Here is a 22,943-nt window from a genome sequence, read left to right as displayed (position 1 = left end):
GGTAAACTTCCAAATAAATGTGGTAAGCAAGAAAATGATCAATAATAACAATCATTAAGGAACTATGTACAAATGGATTTTAGCCAAGGATATTGAAGGAATTAAAAGAAGTCATATATTAGCCATTGTAAATTGTTTAGGTCAGGGATACTTCATTCCCTTACTACTAATTTTTCCTTTTCCATCTTTAGGGAGTGGGTTTTGGCACTTTTTAGACCATCCCTAAGATTGAGTGCTGGGATTGGTCAGGCTTCCCCTATATAACTTGAACTGAGCATGCGCAATGTATGGCTGGTTGTAATTTGCATTTTGGGAGCAGAAAGAGTAGGGTTTTTTGGTGGATCCCAGTAGGCCCCACAGCCTACAGAATTGGAAAGAGCAAGGATAGTAGCCTTACTAGAGCCCTTATTTTAGGATTGTACACTCTTGTGTTGGGGTGAAGTTGACACAACTTATGAGGAAGGCCGGAAGGTCCCCACCATCAACTAGTGGAGCAGACGGTGCAGAGGCTGAGCTGGAACTTCGCCTGTACCAGCCCCTTTCCCCTTGGGTTGAGTCTTTGGGTTCCAGGGGCCGGCAGGTCTTAGGTGGCAGTCTCTGGGACGAAGGTAGGAGAGTAGATTCGGTGTCAGGGTCAGGTCAGAGGCAGGTGGCAATTGGGAGTGGTGAGAGTCTGGGCTGTGGTCAACAGCAGAAGCAGGAAAGGGAAGCCGGTTCCAGGCTACGGTCTGAGGCGGGCAGCAAGTGAGAATAGATCACAAGCTATGGCTAGTTTTGAGAATCATTCTGAGGGCAGGCAGGCTAGGGGAAGAGAGGTGAAGATAAGGCAGGAGGAAAAAGTCAAAGCTGGGAAAGGCTGAAGATGAAGATAAGCCTGGATGAGGCTGAAGAGAAAGGCAAGGCTTGACAAGGCTGCAGACAGAAGCAAGGCTAGACAAGGAGGAAGACAAAGCCAAGGCTGGATGAGGCTGAAGACAAAGGCAGAAGAGCCAGGGCAAGGCTGGAAATGCGGAGGAAGCAGCAATTCATACTCTTGAGGAGTCGACCCATTGCTGAGGCAGTGTGGGGTTGCACAGCTGGGGCTTAAATACCTGACCATGTGACATCATCAAGGGGCACCAGCAAGTGGAGTTCCTGCTGTGGGGCCTTTAAGTATTGACACATGCCATGCATGCAGTCTAAGAGAGGGCCCAGTAGTCAGAGTTGGCGGCGTCCCTGGAGCTAGGCGTGGCGATGTCAGCCAGGCTGGCCTGCATGAGGTAAGTGAGCCGGCTCATTGGAGTGTACTGTCTTATGAGTGGAAAAGAGAAGGAAGAGTTTTGTGTTTTCAAAGAGTTGGTTTTGTTTTTCGCCTACACCCCTGCCTTAGGGCCTGGGATAGGGTGCTACTTTGCCCTGCAATCAGTTAAAGTGGGAACTGTAGTTGCCAAGAACTGCTTTCTGAGAAGCTTTTCATTGTTCTTGGATGGGAGGAAGTTTTTTTTAGCACCACCTTCCTACCCACTTTTTGAAGAAGAGATTTCCAACCTTTCCTGTCATCGGGAAGGGACATTGACGATTTATTTATTTATTTATTTATTTAACATTTTTATATACCGACATTCATGAAAAAATGTCATATCATATCGGTTTACAAGGAACAAAGAAATAACATAACCTTAACTAGTGGAAGTTTAAAGTTACAATAAAACAAGGGTATGTAACTGGGAAGGAAGAGCATAGAGGGAGACAGATAACTCATGAACTAATTACAACGAGGAAGAAGTAAGTGCAAGAGAGTCATGATCTTATCTAGATGTGGCTGATGCTATGTGTCTGTTGTTAGCCCTGGTTGGGGAAGGCTTGTCTGAACAGCCACGTCTTAAGATTTTTTTTTAAAGTCTGTAGGCAGGGTTCCAGTCTAAGATCTGGAGGTATGGCATTCCAGATGGTGGGAGCAGCTGGTGGGACTAAGAGATGGAGAGAGAGGAGACAGGGACAGTGACTTTTAATCCAGAGCGCGGGTGCACTTTGGCACATGTGCATCAATGATGAGTGCTCAGATACGTGTTCTATTTGATAAAGTGCGCACATATTTGTGCACACGATATACACTAGCCTGGCCGCGTGCACATGTGCACCCAATTTTAAGTGGGTGCATGCCTAGGCACACAAATTCCGATTCTCCCCAGCTATTTTAGAATGGGCACACATCCACACCATTGCCAGTTTCACCCGTTCATCCACCAGTTCACCCAGTTAAGAGCGAGGTCCTCCAAACCCTCCCTGGTTTGATAGCCTGCACTCCCCCCAGTTATCCCAGACCTTTTAAACCCAGCAGAAATGGCTAATTCCTTTTATTTTTTTTTCAATTACACCTCCTCCATAGCAGAAGTAAAGTGAGGCAGCAGTGGGCCTGGGTGTGTGCCAGGGCACATAAGTATTTACACACACATCTCTTGGCCAAGCCCCGAAACACCTAGGCCCCGCCCAGATCCCTCCCTTTTTGAAATCGAGTGAGATTTGTGCACAGCGGGAGATAGACATCTGGGTGGCTTTTAAAATTTGGTTGGCATGCACGAGCTCAATTTGTGCATGCATCCTTCCGATTCTGGCACGCGCTCAGTTTTTAAAATTCGCCTTTATAAGGCACTTGGAATTTCATTCTGTCTGTATCAAGAAATTTTATTTTTATATTCTGCGATTTATTTATTTTTTTCCTATTTTTATTTTGGGATTAAGTTTTCATGACAAACTTTTTATTTGAACACCACTTCAAGCATTGTGCCTGCTCTTTCTGAATTTGAGAGCCAGCCTGCTGAGATGTACTGAAGTGAGTACCCTTGTGAGAAAGGTCAAGTGGGATGGAAGACTGTCCAGTGATCCCCACTTTGAGTGCACCTAGGGCCCTAGAGACTTATCCTCCTTCCCGCCGGTGGAAACCCTGCTCCGCAGTAGCTAAGAGAAAAGAATTATAGGTCTATGGGACAGATTCACTAAGGCAGGGGTGACCAACTCCAGTCCTCAAGAATCACAAACAGACTAGGTTTTCAGGATATCCACAATGAATATGTATGAGACAGAATTGGAGGCAGTGCATGCAAATCTATCTCATGCATATTCATTGTGGATATCCTGAAAATCAGACCCATTTGTGGCTCTCGAGGATTAGAGTTGGCCAATGGCCACCACTGCACTAAGGCCTTTTCCCTAAGCTGAGTCCAGGGGAAAAGACCTTGACAAATCAGGCCCTATGTTTGGTATTCACTGTCATGGTTTCAAAAGTTTTTTTGTAATGGCTAGCAGGGATCAATTGGTCAAGTCCTTATAGTTTTAGAAAAACAATACAAAAAAATATTGACATTTGTTTGTTTTTTTTTTTAATGTCCTTTTTTTTAAGAAACAAACAAAAAGAAAAACAGCACTACCAACATTTAAAAATGGAAAACCACCCCACCCAGACCTTTTCCCTATGCCCAGAGAGCCCATTTTGAAAATGGGACCCGGTGGGGCAGGAGTGACTGGGGATTGCTCCTGACCCATTTTGACCTTGAGGATCCCACGGAAGGGTGAAGTTCAGGGAGGGTGGGAGGATAGGGCAAGGCCTGGTGGTGGGATCAGTTTTTAAATGTTGGTAGCACTGTGGTTTTTGGCAGGGGAAGAGCCCTTCTGTTCTTTTTTTGGTTTTGCTCTGGTTGTTCTAACAATAACAAGCACAATGAACCAAAATCGACATTAAACAAACCTAATTTTTAAACAAATCAAAACACAATTATTTTCCACACACACACCCCCCCCTCATTATTGCCTGTATCGTCTCCTTGTGCCGCTGATTATCCTGATCTACCAGAAAGCTGCACTTGAATGTTTCTGCTGCGTGCTCCTCAAGGAGGAAGGAGGCACTTTCGATGATCAAAAAGTGGTAGCAGGAACGGGATGGAGGAGTCTTAGATCTGAACTGTCAAAGATCTTTGAAGTGGTTGCATCTGTTACTAGAATCAGTTGAAGAAAAAAAATAAAAGAAGCGTCTCCCTTGATACAGAAAAAAAAGCCTTTGCCATACCATGAAGTACTAGTCTCATTTGCCACTATAATTCAGAAAACAGAAGTTGCTGGGTATGATGTAGGTGGAGTCTTTCTGAATATTTGTCAGTGAACCTGGGCTCCAAATTTTACTTGCAAATCTATTGCTTAGGAAGAGAAAGGGAGAGGGAAAGGAAAGAGAAAGAGAAAAAGAAAGAAAGAAAGAAAGAGAGAGACCAATAAGTAACTTAACTATTTATACCACTGTAAGAAGGGGCACTTTTAATTCAGGGTGAGGTTTGGGGGGGGCGGGTTTACATATACAGGAGGTACAAACAGCACTGAACATTTTCTGATGTTTGAATTGATGAAAGGTACAAGAGGAATTGATTTGTACAATGCATTCTCTACCTAGCTTGATGCACTCAGAAAATGTGCAGTGATGTCAGCTTTGCTCTTCGTACCTCCTAGAGCACCTCTCAAACGTTGTACAGAAAAGCAGAAAGTGCAACCTCCTACTACGATGCCGATAAATTTGGCATCCATTTTCTAAACCCGCTTTCAACATGTTTTTATTGCATAGGCCCCCAGAGAGTGAAGGAAGAGTTTAGAAAAAAAAAAAAAAAAAAGATTGCATTTACAGGACAAAGGAAAGTTTACTTGTAGAGTCACTGACACTGTGCTTAGCTGTGGTGTGCGATGCCCGCCTTCTAGCAGCAGGAGAAAGTCTGTAGCCTGTGTGAGAAGGTTGCAGTGGATATCATGCCCCTGCCCGCCCTAAGCGCTCTTCTCACCCTACCCTCCTGCCGCAATGCCCACCCTTCTGCAGCTGGCAAACCCCCCAAACCCCTGAAGTGGTGGAGGGAGCCAGCAGTTTCTGTGCTGTGCTCAGAGTGGCGTCCTGTGTTGCTCTAACAGCAATGCTGGCAGAACACAGTGCTAAATATTGCTGCCAGAGATTTTACTGAGACTGGGAGCAGCATTAGTACTGCAGTGTGCTAGCGTCGTGGTTAGAGCGGCGGAGGAGGCCGCAGGGAGCACGGTGCAGACACTACCGGCTCCGGGTGCGGCCTCAGGGAAGAAATTGCTTGCCAGTAATTATAAACAAACACTGAATTGCTGTCAGGGAAAAAAAAAAAAAAAAAAGTCCCACCTCAGTCTCTAAATAGAAAACAGTGAATTAAAATTTGTTGAATTTTCTTTATAAAGTCCCAAAGCAATAGATTTGCAAGTAAAATTTGGGGCCCAGTTTCACTGACAAATATTCAGAAAGACTCCACCTACATCATACCCAGCAACTTCTGTTTTCTGAATTATAGTGGCAAATGAGACTACTTCATGGTATGGCAAAGGCTTTTTTCTGTATCAAGGGAGACGCTTCTTTTATTTTTTTTTTTTCTTCAACTGATTCTAGTAACAGATGCAACCACTTCAAAGGTCTTTGACAGTTCAGATCTAAGACTCCTCCATTCCGTTCCTGCTACCACTATCATCAAGGTAAGACTACCACTGCAGCTGACTCTGTGCCCCTGGCCAAAGAAAGGATGCATATAGAAATTGTTGGTTTCATGCAGCTTTCTGTTTTCTCTATAAAAGAATCAATGGAACAGTGCAGTGTACTAATTCTTGTATGTGTGTCTCTTGCGCTAAGTTTGACTACTTATTTTCTTAGTGTACATACTCAGCAAGCTCACTAAGGTTGAGTGTACTCAGCAAGCTCACTAAGGTTGTGTGGTGCTCTGTTTTGCTCGTGAAAAAGTAATTGACTGGCCTTTTCTCAGTGCTTTCCATTCTATGGTGCACAAACATTGGAACACAAAAGCCCATATTGCCCACTAGGAACTCTAGCAGCTGCGACTGTGTTGGCGTCCCGTCTTCGTCCCTCCCTCTTCCCAATCCCCCACCGCCCTGTTACCTCTGCGTGACCCCTCACCATGCATGGATACATCCTTTAAACAAGAAATAAGAACATACACGGGCGTTGGATAAAAAAAAGGCCGCAGCTTTATTAACCATAAATATTTATAGCCCAGTCAAATGGTACCCAAGCCGGAATGTCGGTTGCCAGAACAACCAGGCTACACCACCTCAGCTGCCCGCCATGGCAACCAAGCAAGGCAGCATCAAACCCAGGCCCCCTCCCCCCCACCTTGTCCTCCAAACAAGGGGGCCCCCGACCTGCGGCGGGTTGAACGATGCACCTTGCGCCACCCAAGGCGCCAGTCCGCTGCTGACCTGGACCGTGATGCCCACCTGCACCACGTCCGAAATGTCCCTACTGGCCCGGGCAACCGAAGCGAAAGAGGCTGGAAGTGCCTTGGTCGCGGCCCTTTAAACGGGCTGTGAATTCGTCGACCCACCACCGCTCCTCCCCCGGCCCCATCCCCGACGCGCAGGGCTGCGGAAAGAAGGGAGAAGGGGAAGGCGCACAGCTGCACCGCCCGCCGCGGCCCAGAGTCCCACCGGTCGAGCGCAATGGGCCGCCCAGCGCAGCGCGTGGTTACAGATGGGCTCCGGGCATAGGGGCGCAGGCCCACCCATTAATCTGAATGAATTCCATCGTATCACTGGTATCAAGGGACAAATGTAGCAAAGGAAGAGGTAAAAGGAAGGCTATTTTTTCTCCAGGAGACACGGGGCAAGCACAAGAAGCAGAGACAATGAAGAGAGCCATAGGAAGAGGCCAGAAGCCCTCCTATTATGCTCAAAGGGAATTTTTTTAAGAAAGGCAAACCCACTAGAGATGCAGGGTTGGCTGAGAAGCCAGAAGAGCAGATGCCTGTTCCATCACTGTTGGTTTGGTATGGTGCAAAGGCAGAAGAAGGTAGATTCAATGGAGGGTGGCAGCAGCAGTGAGAGAAGACTAAGATCTTTGCATCAGCTAAAACCAACACAGTGCTTTCTATTCCATTCTGAATAATGTTTGCAGCAGATCTTTGCAAAAAAATGCTGCTTTAGATGAATTGTCTTAGGGTTTCAAAGAATCTGTTGTGCTCAGCAGTCCATGAGCTGTTCCCGCGAACCGCCACACTCACCTCCCAGCAGGGCCTCTCTCTCATCAGCTCCTGGCATGGCCCAGTTTCCTAGCGTCTTCATGGCACACCGCTGCACACCAGCGCGGCAGGCTGCCACTGATAGCTCCCGCAGTAGGACACCTCCGACAGCGCCTGGCCCCTGACATGAGGCAGAGGCCCAGCTGGAGCTTCGCCTTTACCAGCCCATGTTCCCCTCAGGTTGAGCCTTTGAGTGCCAGGGCTGGCAAGTCTTAGGTGGGGGCTTCTGCTGGTGGAGAGATCTGTCAAGGTAGCTGGGTTAGAATAGGAGTAGGCAAGGCATATCCAGTGGCAGGCAAAGGTCGGTGGCAGGCATGGATCAGGAGAATCCAGAGGCGGGCAGTAGTCAGAGGCAGGCAGCTATAAGGAGTATCCAGAAGTAGGTTGAGGTCAATACAAGGTATCCGTCTGAAGGGAATGGTGGGACAGATAGGTAGGACAGGAATTCAATGAATAGTACAGGCAGCCAGGCAGGGAAGATTAATAAGAGGACTGAAGAACTGAAGACACAGAGGCTGGGCTGAAAACTGAAGTCAAGGAATGCTAGAACTGAAGTCAAGTAATGCTGAAGAGTTAGGGACACCTGTTGCTGAGGTGTTGGTGGAGAGTCCGCAGGGCTTTCTTATAGGCCTGATAAGATGATGTCATCGTGAGGTGACTCCAGCTCTTTCCGTCTGCGGGCCCTTTAAAACTGAGAATGTCGGGCACGCATGGGCCCTAGGAAGAGTGGTGCCAGGCGCTGTCGGAGGTGTCCTACTGCAGGAGCTATTGGCGGCAGCCTGCCGCGCTGGCATGCAGCAGTGTGCCATGAAGACCCTAGGAAATCGGGCCATGCCAGGAGCTGATGAGAGAGAGACCCTGCTGGGAGGTGAGTGTGGCGGTTCACGGGAACAGCTCACAACTGCTGAGCGCAACAGATTCTTTGAAACCCTAAGACAATTCATCTAAAGCAGTATTTTTTTGCAAAGATCTGCTGCAAATATTATTCAGAATGGAACAGGGAGCACTCTGTTGGTTTTAGCTGATGCAAAGATCTCAGTCCTCCCTCACCATCTTCCCTCCCTTGCACTACCTTCCTCCCACCTCTCCCCCCCTCCTCCCCCCTTTCAACCCTCCCTGCTAACCTTAACCTTAAAATATCCTCATCAACAAGTCATTTATGTACATATGTTATATACTATAATCAAATGTTCCATGTATTCATGTTATTTCTGTTATAATTCGTTATATTTATTACAATGTTATAATTTATTATATTTATTACAGTGTTATAATGTAAAATAGGGCTGTTCCTACCCTATTCGTTTAGTTATCTGGAAACCGATGTGATATCTCGATCGAATGTCGGTATATAAAAGAAATAAATAAATAAAAATTGCTGCTGCCACCCTCCACTGAATCTACCTTCTTCTGCCTTTGCACCATACTAAACCAACAGTGATGGAACAGGCATCTGCTCTTCTGGCTTCTCAGCTAACCCTGCATCTCTAGTGGGTTTCCCTTTCTTAAAAAATTCCCTTTGAGCATAATAGGCCTCTTCCTATGCCTCTTTTCATTGTCACTGCTTGCCCCATGTCTCCTGGAGAAAAAATTGCCTTCCTTTTCCTTTGCTTCATTGTGCCTCTCTTCATTGTGACTCTTCATTGTGACCCCTCTCTTGAGGGGTCACAGGGAATGGGAAGGAGATCTACATAAAGTGGTGTGGGTGAAGAGGAAGGCTAATGGTATGGGGAGAAGGACCTGGGAGGTTAGCATGGGAGGTAGACTTCTCCTTTGCTGTGTCTTTCCTGTTTCTGCTGCTGGTTTGAGTAAAGGACAGGATATCCAGTATTAGCCTTTCCTGAACCCAATATTAAGGAGTGGATGTTTTGCAAATGATGGATCATATCATGTTTTCTGAAATGGCCCACCACCTTCCTTCTACTGATGGCAAAAGGCAGCAGGTCGGACTCAAGGCGTGGGCAGACGGAGGTTCAGGCACAGAAGACAAAGACTCAGGATCTGTAGACTGTAGACGTAGACTCAGGAACTTAGAAGATTCAGACATTGGCACGGTCCCTCAGGGCACCCTACACAGCCAGTACCACTGGTCTGGTCACGGACCACCCTGTCCTACATCTGCGGGAGCGGGACCAACGCAGGAAGGGAACGAGGTACTAAAGACAAGGAATCAGGAACAAAATGCTGCACACTGGCAGTCCAAAGCAAGGTACTGCACACCAGCAGTCCGGAGCAAGGACTGGGACAGGAACAACAGGAACCAACATCAAGGAACATCAGGAAACATCAGGAACGTGCAAGACACCGGACACCCAGCTGGAACAAAGAACAAAGGCCTGACGGAGCGCTGGAAGAGGAGACATCCAGAGACAAGTAACTCCAATGCAAGGCAATGCATGAGTGCTGGAGAAGAGCTTTTATACCCCAGAAGCAGGCAACTGCCTGGGAGGAGTCCAGATGGGCCACACCTCTCTGGCCCTACAAGAGTGGAGAAGAGCCGCGGGCCCGCCCCTTAGGAGAAGGGCGTGGCCCACACCAGAGCATCCAGGCTGCAGTGGAGTAGGCCTCAGGTAGGCCCTGCTGACACGGAAGGCATCCCAGGCTGTGGAGCAAGATCCGGACGATTACTCAGGCGAGGCCCCGGCTTCGGAGCAGCCTCCAGAGAAGGTGAGAGCCCTCCCATGGCACAGCTCAGGAGGAATCGTAACAACTCCTTCTTATCCCCCCAGCTATTCCCCCAAGTAGGTCTCCCTTTCTCTGAGCCTTCCACTACCTCATATACATTCTCCCTGACCACACCATCACCACGCCATGTGCGATTTGAGAGGGAGACAGAGAGATATTGCATGACGACAACATGCACCAAGGCTGCTGCACACCCTACCACAGGCACTGCCCAGCACTTAGGTATTAATTTATTCACTTCACTTCTTCCATCATTGGCCCTTTATTAACAGCTAAAGGGCCAATCCCTGTACACAGCTCAGTTCACATCAACCCTCTTATCCCATTCAGAACTTGAAAACCAAGCAAGAGTGATATCTATTCGCTCCTGCCCCACTGGAGCCTGTTCCTCAATGGCATCAGCTGACCAAGGTTGGAACCATTTTCAGTGATTTCCATACCAGAGAACATCACCTTTTAGTAAAGCGGCATGGGGGTTATTAGAGGAAATAGTGAGAGGGCCCGGGGAGGGTATTTTTTTGGCAGCAGCAGCAGGACCTTGCTTTTGAAAGCAAAATAAAATATCAAACAAAATTTTGCTCTTTCCTATTGTTTTCAAAATTAATTGAAACAAAATGTCTTGGGGATGCCTGGTTGGAGTTAGGATACACCCCTGTGTGGTACAGGTCTGCAGGGCTGGACAAGGCCTGATCTTCTGCCTAACCAGCACCCCCTCCATGCAGGTTGAGCTCTTGGATTCTGGGGACCAATAGTGCTTAGTTGGATGAGGCTGGATGAGGCTGAACAAGGTGGAACAGGTTGGACAAGGCAGGGAAGGCACAAGCTTCAACTGAGGTCTGACACAGGTTGGACATTGTGGGCAGAGACAGACTGGAAGCAGAGGTTTGGATATGGAACAGGCAGGGAACTAAGGATTTCATACTGGAATTGGCTGGACAAGACTGGACAGAATACTAAGGAGGGACAAGGACTGGATACACTCACAGGCTTGGACAGGACACTGAGCAGGGACTGGGACTGGATATGGACCCAGGCTTGGGCAGAATACTGGAAATGGATACAGACCGGGGCAAGGCAATAGCATAGTAGGGCATGTATACTAGGATCTGGACTGGACAAAGCAGGACATACCAGACAAGGGGGGGGGGGGGGGGGCTAGACAAGGCAACAGAACAAAGAACCCTAAGGCCCAAAGGCAGCAATAGAGGAAGCTCATTGGCCACTAAGCATAAGGTCTGGAGGCCACTAGGCAAGGAGAGGCCTAAGTAAGCCACAGTGAGGTCTAAGGTAAGAGCAGGCCCTGAGGCCACAAGGCAGGGTAAGGCCTGAGTAGGCTACAGAGTAAGATACAAGAAGACAGAAGGCCTGGATGCCACAAGGCAAGGTGAGGCCTAGATAGGCTGAAAAACAAGGAGCTAGACACAGGAAGGTCCAGAGGCCACAAGGCATGGAGCAAGGTAAGAGTGACCAGGTCAGAGAGCTAAGGGTGACTCCATGAAGAGGAATCTAGGTTAGGGTTGCCAACTGGCTCCAAATTTCAGGATAGGTTGATCCATCCTGGTTTTACTCCCCTTCATGCAAGAACTTATAGCCTTGATTTTCTTAGGGAATGCAATAGGGCAATAGAATAAGTCCCAACATGCAATGGGGTAAAACCAGGACTGAAAATCTGGAGCCAGTTGCAACCATAATCTAGGTTCTGGCAAGATAGGGTTAAATAGGGCTGAAGCTTGGGTGTGTATTGGAGCTTCGCAAGGCTGGAGGTGAAGATCACTGAGGCCCCCTGGTGGAGAGGAGGCTGCACCACAGGCTGAGTCAGGTGGCCAGTGAGGTGATGGCTCAGGTAGCTAGGAACAGAGCTCACTGGAGGCCTCTGCTAGTGGAAAGGCTGCACAACAGGCGAAACCGTGACACAAAACGGGATCTTTTTGTTAACATTTTCCATTTCATTTATTATTTACTTATTTATAAAATGTATAGCCCGCCAATCCATAGAGCTCAGCGGGTTACAATAAACATACACAGTATTAAAAGAACTATAGCGCAATACAAATGAAAGGATGTCGCTGTTTTGAGATCATTATATTATTATTGCTATAACTTATGGATGTTATAGTAATCTGTTTCAATTTGCTTTGAGCTATTTAGAAAAGCAGTGAAATAAATGCAAATACAAAAATTGCCCTATTGTACTCCCATTCTCTTGCTTCATTCTTCTAAAATGTTCAGCCAGCTCCTCCTCCCATATCATTTTTCAGCCACCACCTCTAACTTGCATCAGTCACTATTTCATCTTTTACTGATACTTCTTCTCTCATCACTAAAGCTCAAACCAGCTTCTTAGACCCCCCCAGTCACATTAATTCCACTTTCTTGCCTCTGTTCTACCTTTCCTCTGTCACCTCTTTATCTCTGTCAGTTGCTATCATTCCTGCTAACTTCAAATAGGCTATTCTGTCACCCATCATTACCAAATTTGTCCTTGATCCTACAGGTCTTTCTCACTATTCTCCTGTTCTTTTGCTTCTTTTCCTATCTTTCTTCTGCAAGAGTTCTCCAGACAGCAGGTAAGCTGTAATAGTCTGTCTGAATCTGCTGCCTTTCCTTCCTGCCTGTTGTATCTTGGTCTCACCAGCGCAGTCCCTATGAATAGAACCACGTGACCGTATATTTCATGTTTATTATTTTCTGTCCCAGTTTTCTAAATAAAATATTCTTGCATGCAACCACTGAAAACCGCTGAGTCATTTGTTACTTCGTAGTAAGAGTTTCTTGTGGAGGTCCCCGCTGCACACACACCCCGTTCTGACCTTGAACAATAGGGTTGGGCCTCACTGATGCTACTCTGTCAACAGATTATGGGCCCCGAGAAAGCTGTGGATCCAGGGAAGACGTTCTGAACCCAGGTTTTGCAGATCCAGGGAGATGCTGAAAGCTTACCCGCCAAGAAAGCTGATTTGCATCTGAAGCAAGCTACAGAAAAGAGCCAGTGCTCAGGAATGTTAGACTCTGCTGCATTAGCCATAAAAAAAACTGTGAATAGAACAAAAGACAGCTAGCTAACTGAAGCTCCAATATAATAAGACACTTGTTCTTTACTCACGCACTAAAAACGTTAACTCCCAATACAGTAAGCCAATACTATGTAAATGCATCAGGTGTTCAAAAAAGCATGCAAACCTAAAACTATGCACACAAAAACTGAATAGCATGTATAAATAATGTTATTCTTAGGCCTTCTATTCTTAGGTGTTTATAAATTAATTTACATGTTTCCAGCTATGAGATTAAAAAAAATGTTTTTGCTACAAAAGTACTACTGCTATGTACACTTTCCGGTTGAATCAAATACATATATTAATGAGGCTGAGGAGTTATCAACTCAAAAAAGGCATGAAAACAGAATGGAATACCAAGGCAGGCAAGGGGAGGGGTGAGAGGATATTAGGGAAGTGTTTTTTTTCTGATATTTAAATACATTTCTTTTGCAGGGGTATTTTATTGCTTCTTATTAGTTGAAATCTAAAATCAGAAGCCCTGTTTATGCTCCTAAACCATAATTTATTTAATTCACTGAAAGGTGAATTGTCAAAGCTGAACGCACGCCGAAATCGGAAAATGTGCATACGTCTAGCATTTGCAAGTGACCACCCGATTTTATAAGGCAGCCAAACGTGTGCATAAGTAACAATGCACAAATATCTTGCATCGGACAAAAAAAAGGGTGTGAGCAGAGCATGGGTGGGCATGGGCATTTTGGAGCATGGCCAAGAGACGTGTGTCCAATTAGCTATGCGTCTGGATGAGCATGCAGGTTCAGTGCCGCGTAACTTTACTTCTGTTATGGAGGTGTAAGTCTCAATAAAAATGTTTCCAGGCATCAAGGAGGTGTTTGAAGTGTCTGGGTTAACTGGGTGGAGTGCAGGCTAACGAACCAGGGGGGTTTGGAGGACCTAGCTGAACATTGGGTTAACTGGTGAACAAATTGGTGAAACTGTTTATCCGCCAGACGCATGTCCGTAAGTCAACCAATGCTGCTGGGTGCCCACAAGCTTAAAATTAGGTGCACATATATGTGCGCCCAGGCTATTTTATAACATGCGTGCACATGTGCGTGCATGTTATAAAATTTCCACTTATCTTGGCGCGTGACGAAACATCCATGTATATGTACGCCTGCACGCCCGTTTGAAAGTTAGTGTACCTATGTTTTGCATACATAAGTCATGTTTAATGTACACAAAACATAATTTAGGAACATGAACCACATTATGTGCCGAAATCATGTGTGCTGCAGATAAACAAGTTAATTTTCAAAGGAGTTACATGCTTACAATTAGCATGTAGTTACATAAGTAGCTTGTATTTGCTTACATGCTGTTTTAAAAACATCAAAAGTAATTGTAACCGTTAGATAGGAGGCAGTAAAGAGGTCCAGACAACTGATCCGCAAAGAAAAACCTTTTATTGCCAGCAAGATGCAGCTAAGACAAAGGCTTAGAACAACTGCATGCCACTCCCCTAAGGGAGCAGAATTTTATACATTCTTTCTAAGTAGGCGTAACTTACAATCAGACCATTGCATATGTCATTTGACAGACATAATATTAGACATTTTCTAGCAGCATTTATTATTACGATACAAAAATGTAATTATAAAATGGCAGTGCGTTTCACTGCGTGTCAGTACGTCAGACGTCAGTACGTAGTGCATTCCAGTGCGTATCAGATATTAGTGCATTCAATATGGTGCGTTTCAATGCTGGCGTTGTTAATAAGAGGTTTTCAGTTTTTCTCACATTCAACGGTGTTTATAGGAATCTGAACTCCTACATTCCCCCCTTTGATACTTCAACTTCTTTGGAAGGCGTAAGTATCATCTTATGAGGTAGCTGAAAAGACAAACAATAATTAGTACAACATTTATTGTTAAGGACCCTAATATTCTGTCAGGTTGTTGTTCTCTTCACCGGGGTTGAGACGAGGGGTCCCTAGAGGAGCACCCCCCCCCCCCTTTGTATCCGGTCTTGATCCTAACAAGAATGGTGGTCCATGTTAAACTTAACTTTATTATTATTATTATTTAAAAGAAATCTTCATAATCTGAATCTGAGGGAAGTGTTGAAACTGAAGTATACTGATTCATCATCATAATATGAGCAGCTGCTCTTCGGTCAGCTATGGCTTCCATCATTGTACGTAAGTATCTGAGAAAAAGAGGAAGACATAAAGGGATTAAAATACAAGAGAGTAAACAAGAGTATTATAGGAATAAGAAATTCCTTAATTCCTGGGATAGATATCCAACTAGGCATTGATGAAGTCCAATCAAAGGCTCCAGACCAGGTTTGTACAGGAACATGAGCTAATCGTACCATGCGATCAGTAATTTCTTCAATAACTTGACTTTTATCATCAATCTGTAAACAACAATTAGAGCTAAAAGATAGTCTAGTGCTAATCGATTTTGATATACAGCAGTGATGAGTTTAGTGTTTTGTTTGGCTAGAATATTTAGGGCCATTGCTGAGTCATTGGTAAGCAATTCAAGTACTGCTTGAAGTCTGATAATACGATTTAACATGTAGATTGGTGTTCTGTATCCATAAGATCCATCTTCAGCCCATGTTGCTGTTACATAGTATTGCACGATGCGTTCTGGTGGCCATTCTTTATCAGTCCAATCACCAATTGAAACTTTAGTATTTCTTCTTCGTCGTTTATTTGGTTTCATTGAAATATATATAGGAATACCTAATGTTTCACCTACTGAAAGTGGTAGAAGAAAGAAACTAGGGCGTATTGATGCCAGGAAACATGTACCATACCAATTTGAAGGTAATTGTTCATAAGCTCTTCGTCCACATACAAAGTAATATCCATCAGGGGCTATAAATTGTGTTGAGAGTTTTCCACTTTTTCCCATGTAGAATTTAAGATTGGTTCAGTCCAGAATGAGGTAGGTATGGTACGATTCTCAGTTTGCCACCATTTATAATCATCTGCTGAAACTGTGAGAACTCCTGTATATGGTAAATTGCCAACTAGTTCAGTATATTCATTGGAATATTCACGAGATAAACATTGCATTCCAATTACATCGGTTTGAAGGGCCCATTCATAAGGTTTATTTTTCTGATTATATGTTATATTGGTAAGATTTAGAACATTCCAGTCAGATTGGAAGATTTCTTTAGCTTCCCAAGGCCATTGTTCTCCAATCTTTGTACCTCCGCATACAAAACAATTCTTTACTCCTAGAGAAAGGGCTATATTTTCAGCTAAGTTTATGAACATGTTCTTTGCTTGATAAGAAGTAGTATGTTTCTTGAGCATTTCATCAAGATGAGAAACTTCATCAAAGAATGATTGATAACCAACTATTGTAGTTTGGTATGTAATAGGACGCTGTTTTTCTCTCCGTTGTGTAATTGTGATATAAGTTTTAGGGTCTTCTCCTGTTCCATCAATTCCAAATCCCCATGTTTCTTGCCAAGGGGATCCTTCAGTCCTGATTATCCAGTCGAGAAAGATTGTATTACCAGTTCCTTTTCTCAATTTGCCCAGTCCTGAACAACCCATATATCCTCCTCCTGTGTAATCACACACTAGGTTCCATCCAGTTAATAGAGTATTCCCTACACATGGTAACCAACTAGTAGGGTTGTGTCCTCGATCATATGGGCAAAGATACTTATGGTTGAATGCATATTCTGCCTTCCAAGAAGAAGATCCACCCTTAACAGCCTTGGGATGTTTATCAATTGCTTCACAAGAATCAAAGGTGAGTGTGGCGATGGAAGCTCCTCCTATCATGACTTGTGTAGAATTGATATAATATAATATTCCTTCAACAGCTGGTATACTTCGGGATTTTGGGTCTTTAGGGAGACCTGCTGTAATTGTGATGTTGTAATATCTAGGAGTAGTCGGAGAGTGACTACTCCTAGATATACATAATTGCATATTTTCAGTTTCATGCGCATAATTTACCTGCGCAAAAAAAGTAGCCATCTAGGAGCATTCCAAGAGGTGCACACACAAATTGCTATTTTATAAGAGATTTACGTGACTACATTAGGCAACTTATTTGCACAATTTCACACCTGTCAATTAACTAGCACAATTGATATCAGAGTCATCTGTTGCCTGCTATCTTTGGGTGGGAGGTCAGGGTAAAGTGGGGGAGTTAATGGTGAAGTACTAGGTGGGATTTGATGAACTGGAGATAGACTGGGTGAACTGGATAAGGTATCAGCAAACTGGTGGTTTCAAATACACAAGCATATTTTAAAATATGCCTACTTCCAGGTGTAAATCAGAGCTTAATGGGAACAAGTTAATGTTTATACTTATAAAATAGGTAAATAGACACTTTCAATGCACTGTAAATATTTCCATGTTCTGAAATATTTATGCATATGTAGGGGATGGATATATGCGTCTTTTATAAAATGCGTGGGCCCGATATGCTCTGATTATAAAATATTGCAGTAGATCTCCACACGGCCATATACTAGGGATGTGCAATCTTTCTTCCCGAGTTAGCCAATGTCAACGATATTGTCTAATTCGGAATGGCTCGGGAGAACCGATAAACGACTGAATTAGGGCACGCTAACTCCCGATAGTGCGCACTAACCCGAATATCGGGGCCCTTGAAAAAAAAAACCCGAACCGCAGGAAAAACAAAATTCCCGCGGGGGGGGGGGGGGGGCAGCCCAGAAACGAAGCCCGACACGAAATGTTTACCCGAAGCACATCTCTATCATATACACGTGTATATGGGGCTACACAGAGATCTTTGAAAATTACCCTTAAAGGATGGACTCCTAAAGGTTGTGCACATAAAACATGAGTTAAGAACATAAGTTCTGTACCTAAGATTTGTGTGCACAAAACACATCCCATGTTTTATGCAGAGAAATACAAGTACAGGACCCTGGCACTGTGAATTCCAGTTTCAGTCCTAAAGACTAATACTAGCCCTAGAAATCTTACATCACCTCTGACAAGGAGTTAAATTTGAGCCTTAGGAAAACATGAGTAAAGAGTACACACCTCTCTGCACTGGGAAGTAATATGTAGTGCTTTGATTAACATGGGATTTGCATGGAAGAGAGCTAGTTTATGCCTACACACATCTTTACTCAGAGGTATGTGCACATTTTTCGATCTGTCAAACTCCCTTGCTACATTGGTGCGACTTATTACACTGGGGCCTCAAACAGCATGACTTCCAGCATTGACATCAGAGCATAAGAACATAAGAAACATAAGAACATAAGAACATGCCATACTGGGTCAGACCAAGGGTCCATCAAGCCCAGCATCCTGTTTCCAACAGTGGCCAATCCAGGCCATAAGAACCTGGCAAGTACCCAAAAACTAAGTCTATTCCATGTTACCATTGCTAATGGCAGTGGCTATTCTCTAAGTGAACTTAATAGCAGGTAATGGACTTCTCCTCCAAGAACTTATCCAATCCTTTTTTAAACACAGCTATACTAACTGCACTAACCACATTCCCTGGCAACAAATTCCAGAGTTTAATTGTGCGTTGAGTAAAAAAGAACTTTCTCCGATTAGTTTTAAATGTGCCCCATGCTAACTTCATGGAGTGCCCCCTAGTCTTTCTACTATCCGAAAGAGCAATTCATACTGAAAAAAATGAAAGCAATTATATAATATGGAAGTTTAGAATGGAAATGCTGATGAATAAGGATAAACAATGGAATGTGATTTTCTAGGGCAGGCCTACTGGAAATGCAGAGGATTTAGATGAGAATAATCCACGGGAAAAGGTTGTGATTTTTCTTCTTGTGGAAGATAGTTAATTAGTATACATCTGAGGGCAAAACACCATGAAGGGGATGTGGGAATCACTGAAGAAATTACATGAAAGATATAATTTAAACAGCAAGCTATTTCTGCTTCACAAATTATCTAAGATTGAAACAGTCCCAAGAAATACGGGAACATGTTAATGTTGAGTTAGAAATCACAGAGATACTGAGATGCATGGGAGAAGTTTTGAATGACTCGTGTCAGTAATATTACTGTGTAGTTTGATTCATTTGTTCCCCTGTAAACGTATTAGAAATTAGATCAGAGTCAGAATTAACACTGAGCTTTTAGATAAATTATCAAAGACTGACTTTTGTAAAAAAAAAAAAAAAAAAAGACCATATCCCTATCAGGACTCAGCATGGATAACTGTGGAATTTCCACCAGAGATCACTATAGGGGTAGCCCCAAGAAGACGGATCTTGAGGGTTAACTGTTCACTCATTGTGGGGAGATATTGGAGGATAGATAACCAAAAGTCATTCCCTAAACCAGACAGCAAGGGGTTAACATTCTCTTGCTGTATCACCTGACCCTACATATAAGAAAGGGAGGAGCTGTAAAGGTTACACAAATACCAAGTAACCTATATTAGTTTGTATAGGTTTACTGCCCTTCCTACCTGCCTATTGTGGCAATGTTTATAGCGTTTAATATTTTCTAACCCAATTTCCCAAGTAAAGATTCTTTGCATGCAACGACTGAAGAGTGCTGAGTCATTTTCCACTTCACAGTAAATGTTTTTTCTGGAGGTATGCGGGTCCCCACGGCACACAACCTAAACAATAAGACTGGGCCAGACTAGTGCTACCCTGTCAATATCTTCATTTCCACTAACTCATTATTAAAATAGATCTGCTATGTTTTCATTGTATATTATTTATTGTCCATTGTAAACATTTTTCTCTTGTGCTCAACTCCTTTAATCCTTCAGCTGCTTTCTATATTGCTAACAGGTCTGGTGCCACTAGGTTTGCAAACCATGCAAACAGCATCGGGATAACCGGTGAGACAGCGTCGGGAGCAGGGAGAGGCCCATGCCACAGCCGGTGGACCCAATCCCACTGGCGGCAGAAGAAATGGAGGCTCATGGGTGCCCACTGGTGAACCCAATCCCAATGGCAGAAGAAATGGAGGCCCATGGGTGCCCATTGGTGAACCCAATCCCAACGGCAGAAGAGGTGGAGGCCCATGGGTGCCCGCTGGTGAACCCAATCCCAACGGCAGAAGAAATGGAGGCCCATGGTGCCCGCTGGTGGACCCAATCCCAACAGCAGAAGAAGTGGAGGTCTGCGGTGCCGCCGGTGAACCCGATCCCACTGGCGGAAGAGGAAACCCATCCTTCAGCTCCTTCTCCAATGCTGGCCCCGCGGGTTTGAACACTTGCTGTGCTAGGACTTCCTGTATTCTCACTACCGCTAGTGCTGAATTACCGTGGTGCAATGGCTTTTTTCCTCTGGCAGAAGCAGCAGAGGAGCAATGACCCATCGGCCCTGTCTGCTTGGTCTCTATGTGTGTGTGTGTGAATGGGAGCCTGCCTGGGGTGTGCATGTGTAAACGGGAGCTTGTCTGGAATGTGTGTGTGCTTGTGTGTGAGAAAGAGAGAAAATGGGGAGTGCAGGTGGATTCCAACCTGCCAGCAGCTGAAATGAAGATGAGGGCCTGGGGGTTGGGCTGCTAGTGGATCCCAACCAAAGAAGAGCTGGAGATCCTGCGGGTTTGTCGGAGAGGGAGCTTGTGTGTGTGTATATAAGAAAGAGAGAAGAAAGTTTGTGCATCTCACTCCACTAATCTACAACAATCCCAGGGTGACTGGAAATCAAAAGGTCCCAGGTATGGAGAGCATGAATTTTTAAAATCCTTTTTAGTTTTATTTTCAGGTGTTAATTGCTGTGTCTGCTGTTTTGAAATATTTTATTGATGTTTGGGACATTTTAAAAAAACTTGTATATGTGTTTTAAATTATTTGATCTTTTATTCAACAGCTTTTTTTGAAATATTATTATTAGTATGCTTTTATTATTATGATTATGAATTTCTTTTATTTCTTGATCTTATTGTTTGATGTTTGAGGAATGATGATGGTTCTGTTTTTCATTGTTGTACTGCATAGAGTGTCTGGCTTCTTGCGGTTTCCAGTTCAGTGTTTGTCTGCGCATTTGTATTTCTACTTTATGGTTGCTCTGTTCTGTATTTGGTGAGGGGGTCTCTTTCGGTTCTGCATGTTTGACTGAGATGAGGCATTCCCCTAATAGGAAGTGTATTAGTGTTTTAAGGGTTTTGGAGGGTCAAACCCACACCCAACGCACATCACAATAGGCCCAATACCACATGGGTTCCAAGTGCCTTTTTTGTAGGGATTTCTGGGCTGGCATCACAGCAGTGCATAACTCTTAACTGAGTGTGGAATAGGGCAGGAGGAGCACCAGCCATGGGAATGGGGGGGAGGGTGGTGTCAGTTTTTAAAGTTTGTATCACTGAAGGAACTGGGCACTTTTTCTGGTGAGCCCGGGACAGAGAATAAATGAATAGAAAGGGGGGGGGGGGGGGGGGGGGGGGGGCGGGGAAGCACAGTAGTTGTTTGCACAGGGCAGCAAAAAAAACCTTGCACCGGCCCTGATTGCTTACTCTCTCTCAGCTCTCGTAGGGCCTGATTCATTTAGGCTTTTCTCCCATTCTGTGTCTGGGGAAACGTTTCTGTGAATAATCCTCTTAGGCTCAATTTTTTTACCCCCCACTCCTATCCTGGTTTAGGTTCACTTGCTCCTTTTCATGTTTTCACCTCTTCTTTGCAGGTTTGATGTCTTTTTTTTTTTTTTTTTCACTTCTTCTGAGGCCTTTTGGTTGGCATCCTTCAATGTTCTCGGGCCACACTTTCATTCTCTGGGTTTCATTACGTCGTTTCTAGGCTTCCCCCAAACATGCCAATGAGGGTGGCATGCAAATCTGTCTTTGTGCTCCTCCCCTTCTCTTGACACTGGCACAAGCTCTCCTCCCCTCTCGCAGCAGGTGCCCACAGAATTTCCAAAACCAAATTTCTTGGAATTCTCTTTTTCATTTGTTTCATTTTCAGTTCTCATCACTTCTCCATTTGACATTTCTGCTTCTCCCTCAGCTTGTAACCCAGATCTCAGATCTAATTCCCTTTCTTTTTTTTAGGTTAAGTCCTCACTGTCATTTCGGTGCCATCTGCTGAATATTTAACTCTTTCCTCACCTTCCAATCCTCGGTTATCCTTGATAACTCCAAATATATTGCAGTATTTTTTCTTGCTCTGATTGCTGTTCCATCATGCTTGCACTTATTTCTTAAAGTTAATATTCAGTTCTACTGACAGTTTCATGTTTAGCTCTCCCAAATAACCCTCTCATTATTTCCCCTCCTTTACCATTTTCTAGGAGAACTATTACTAATTCATCTTTATGTAGTGCAGTGGTTCTCACTTCTCAACTCTGTCCTGGGGACACCCCCCCCCCCCCCCAGCCAGTCAGGTTTTCAGGATATCCACAATGAATATGCATGAGAGACAATTTGCATACACTGCCTCCATAACATGCAAATTGTCTCTCATGCATATTCATTGTGGATATCCTGAAAACCCGACTGGCTGGGGGTTCCCCAGGACAGGGTTTAGAACCACTGATGTAGTGCTGCTAGATTATAGGCTGCATTGTATGCATATGCACATAAAAGCCAGTCCCTGCTTGGTAAAGTTTAAAGTTTAATCAATAAAAAGAAAGACAAATGACATATTTCACGAGATGTATATCTCGTAGAAAACTGTTAAAATGAGCAAGGCTGGACTTCTGGTAACACGTTGCTAGGGGTTGGCAATGTGTTCGCAGATTGTCCATCCCCCTGTTCACTTTATTCTGTTTTTTAAGCCATGTTGTCTGATGAGCAGGACAGTTCTCAAAAGTCATTTTACCTGGATAAACAGGATATCTTAAAATTACCCTGTGTGCTGGTAAAAGTGTGCATATAATGGGACATATTCCTGGGGGCATTCCCAGGGCAGGGTTAGGTAGGGAAGATGATGCACGTGGTTTTACATTTTCGAGAATCCTAATGTGAGTTATTTCGGCAGGGAAAAAGCACCCTCAGGAAAAGGAAGTGCAATTCTGTGCTAACAGCTTTTCCTTCAGCGGTATTCCAAGGGAAAGTACCTGAGTACTTTTTCCTTGGGAGAAAGTGTTGCAAACTTCACGGGTAAAAGTGTACATGGACTTTGGATCAAAACTCAGAGTTTTGAAAACTGCCACCTCAAAGCTCAATATGATCCCAAAATATTTGGAAAAGAGAAGCCATTCCTGCTCTCTGGGTAGATGAACCAGTGCACACAGGGAGCCCAATTTT

This window comes from Rhinatrema bivittatum, chromosome 6, assembly GCF_901001135.1.
Source record: "Rhinatrema bivittatum chromosome 6, aRhiBiv1.1, whole genome shotgun sequence".
Classification (NCBI taxonomy): domain Eukaryota; kingdom Metazoa; phylum Chordata; class Amphibia; order Gymnophiona; family Rhinatrematidae; genus Rhinatrema; species Rhinatrema bivittatum.
Note: the sequence above shows the minus strand (reverse complement) of the source record.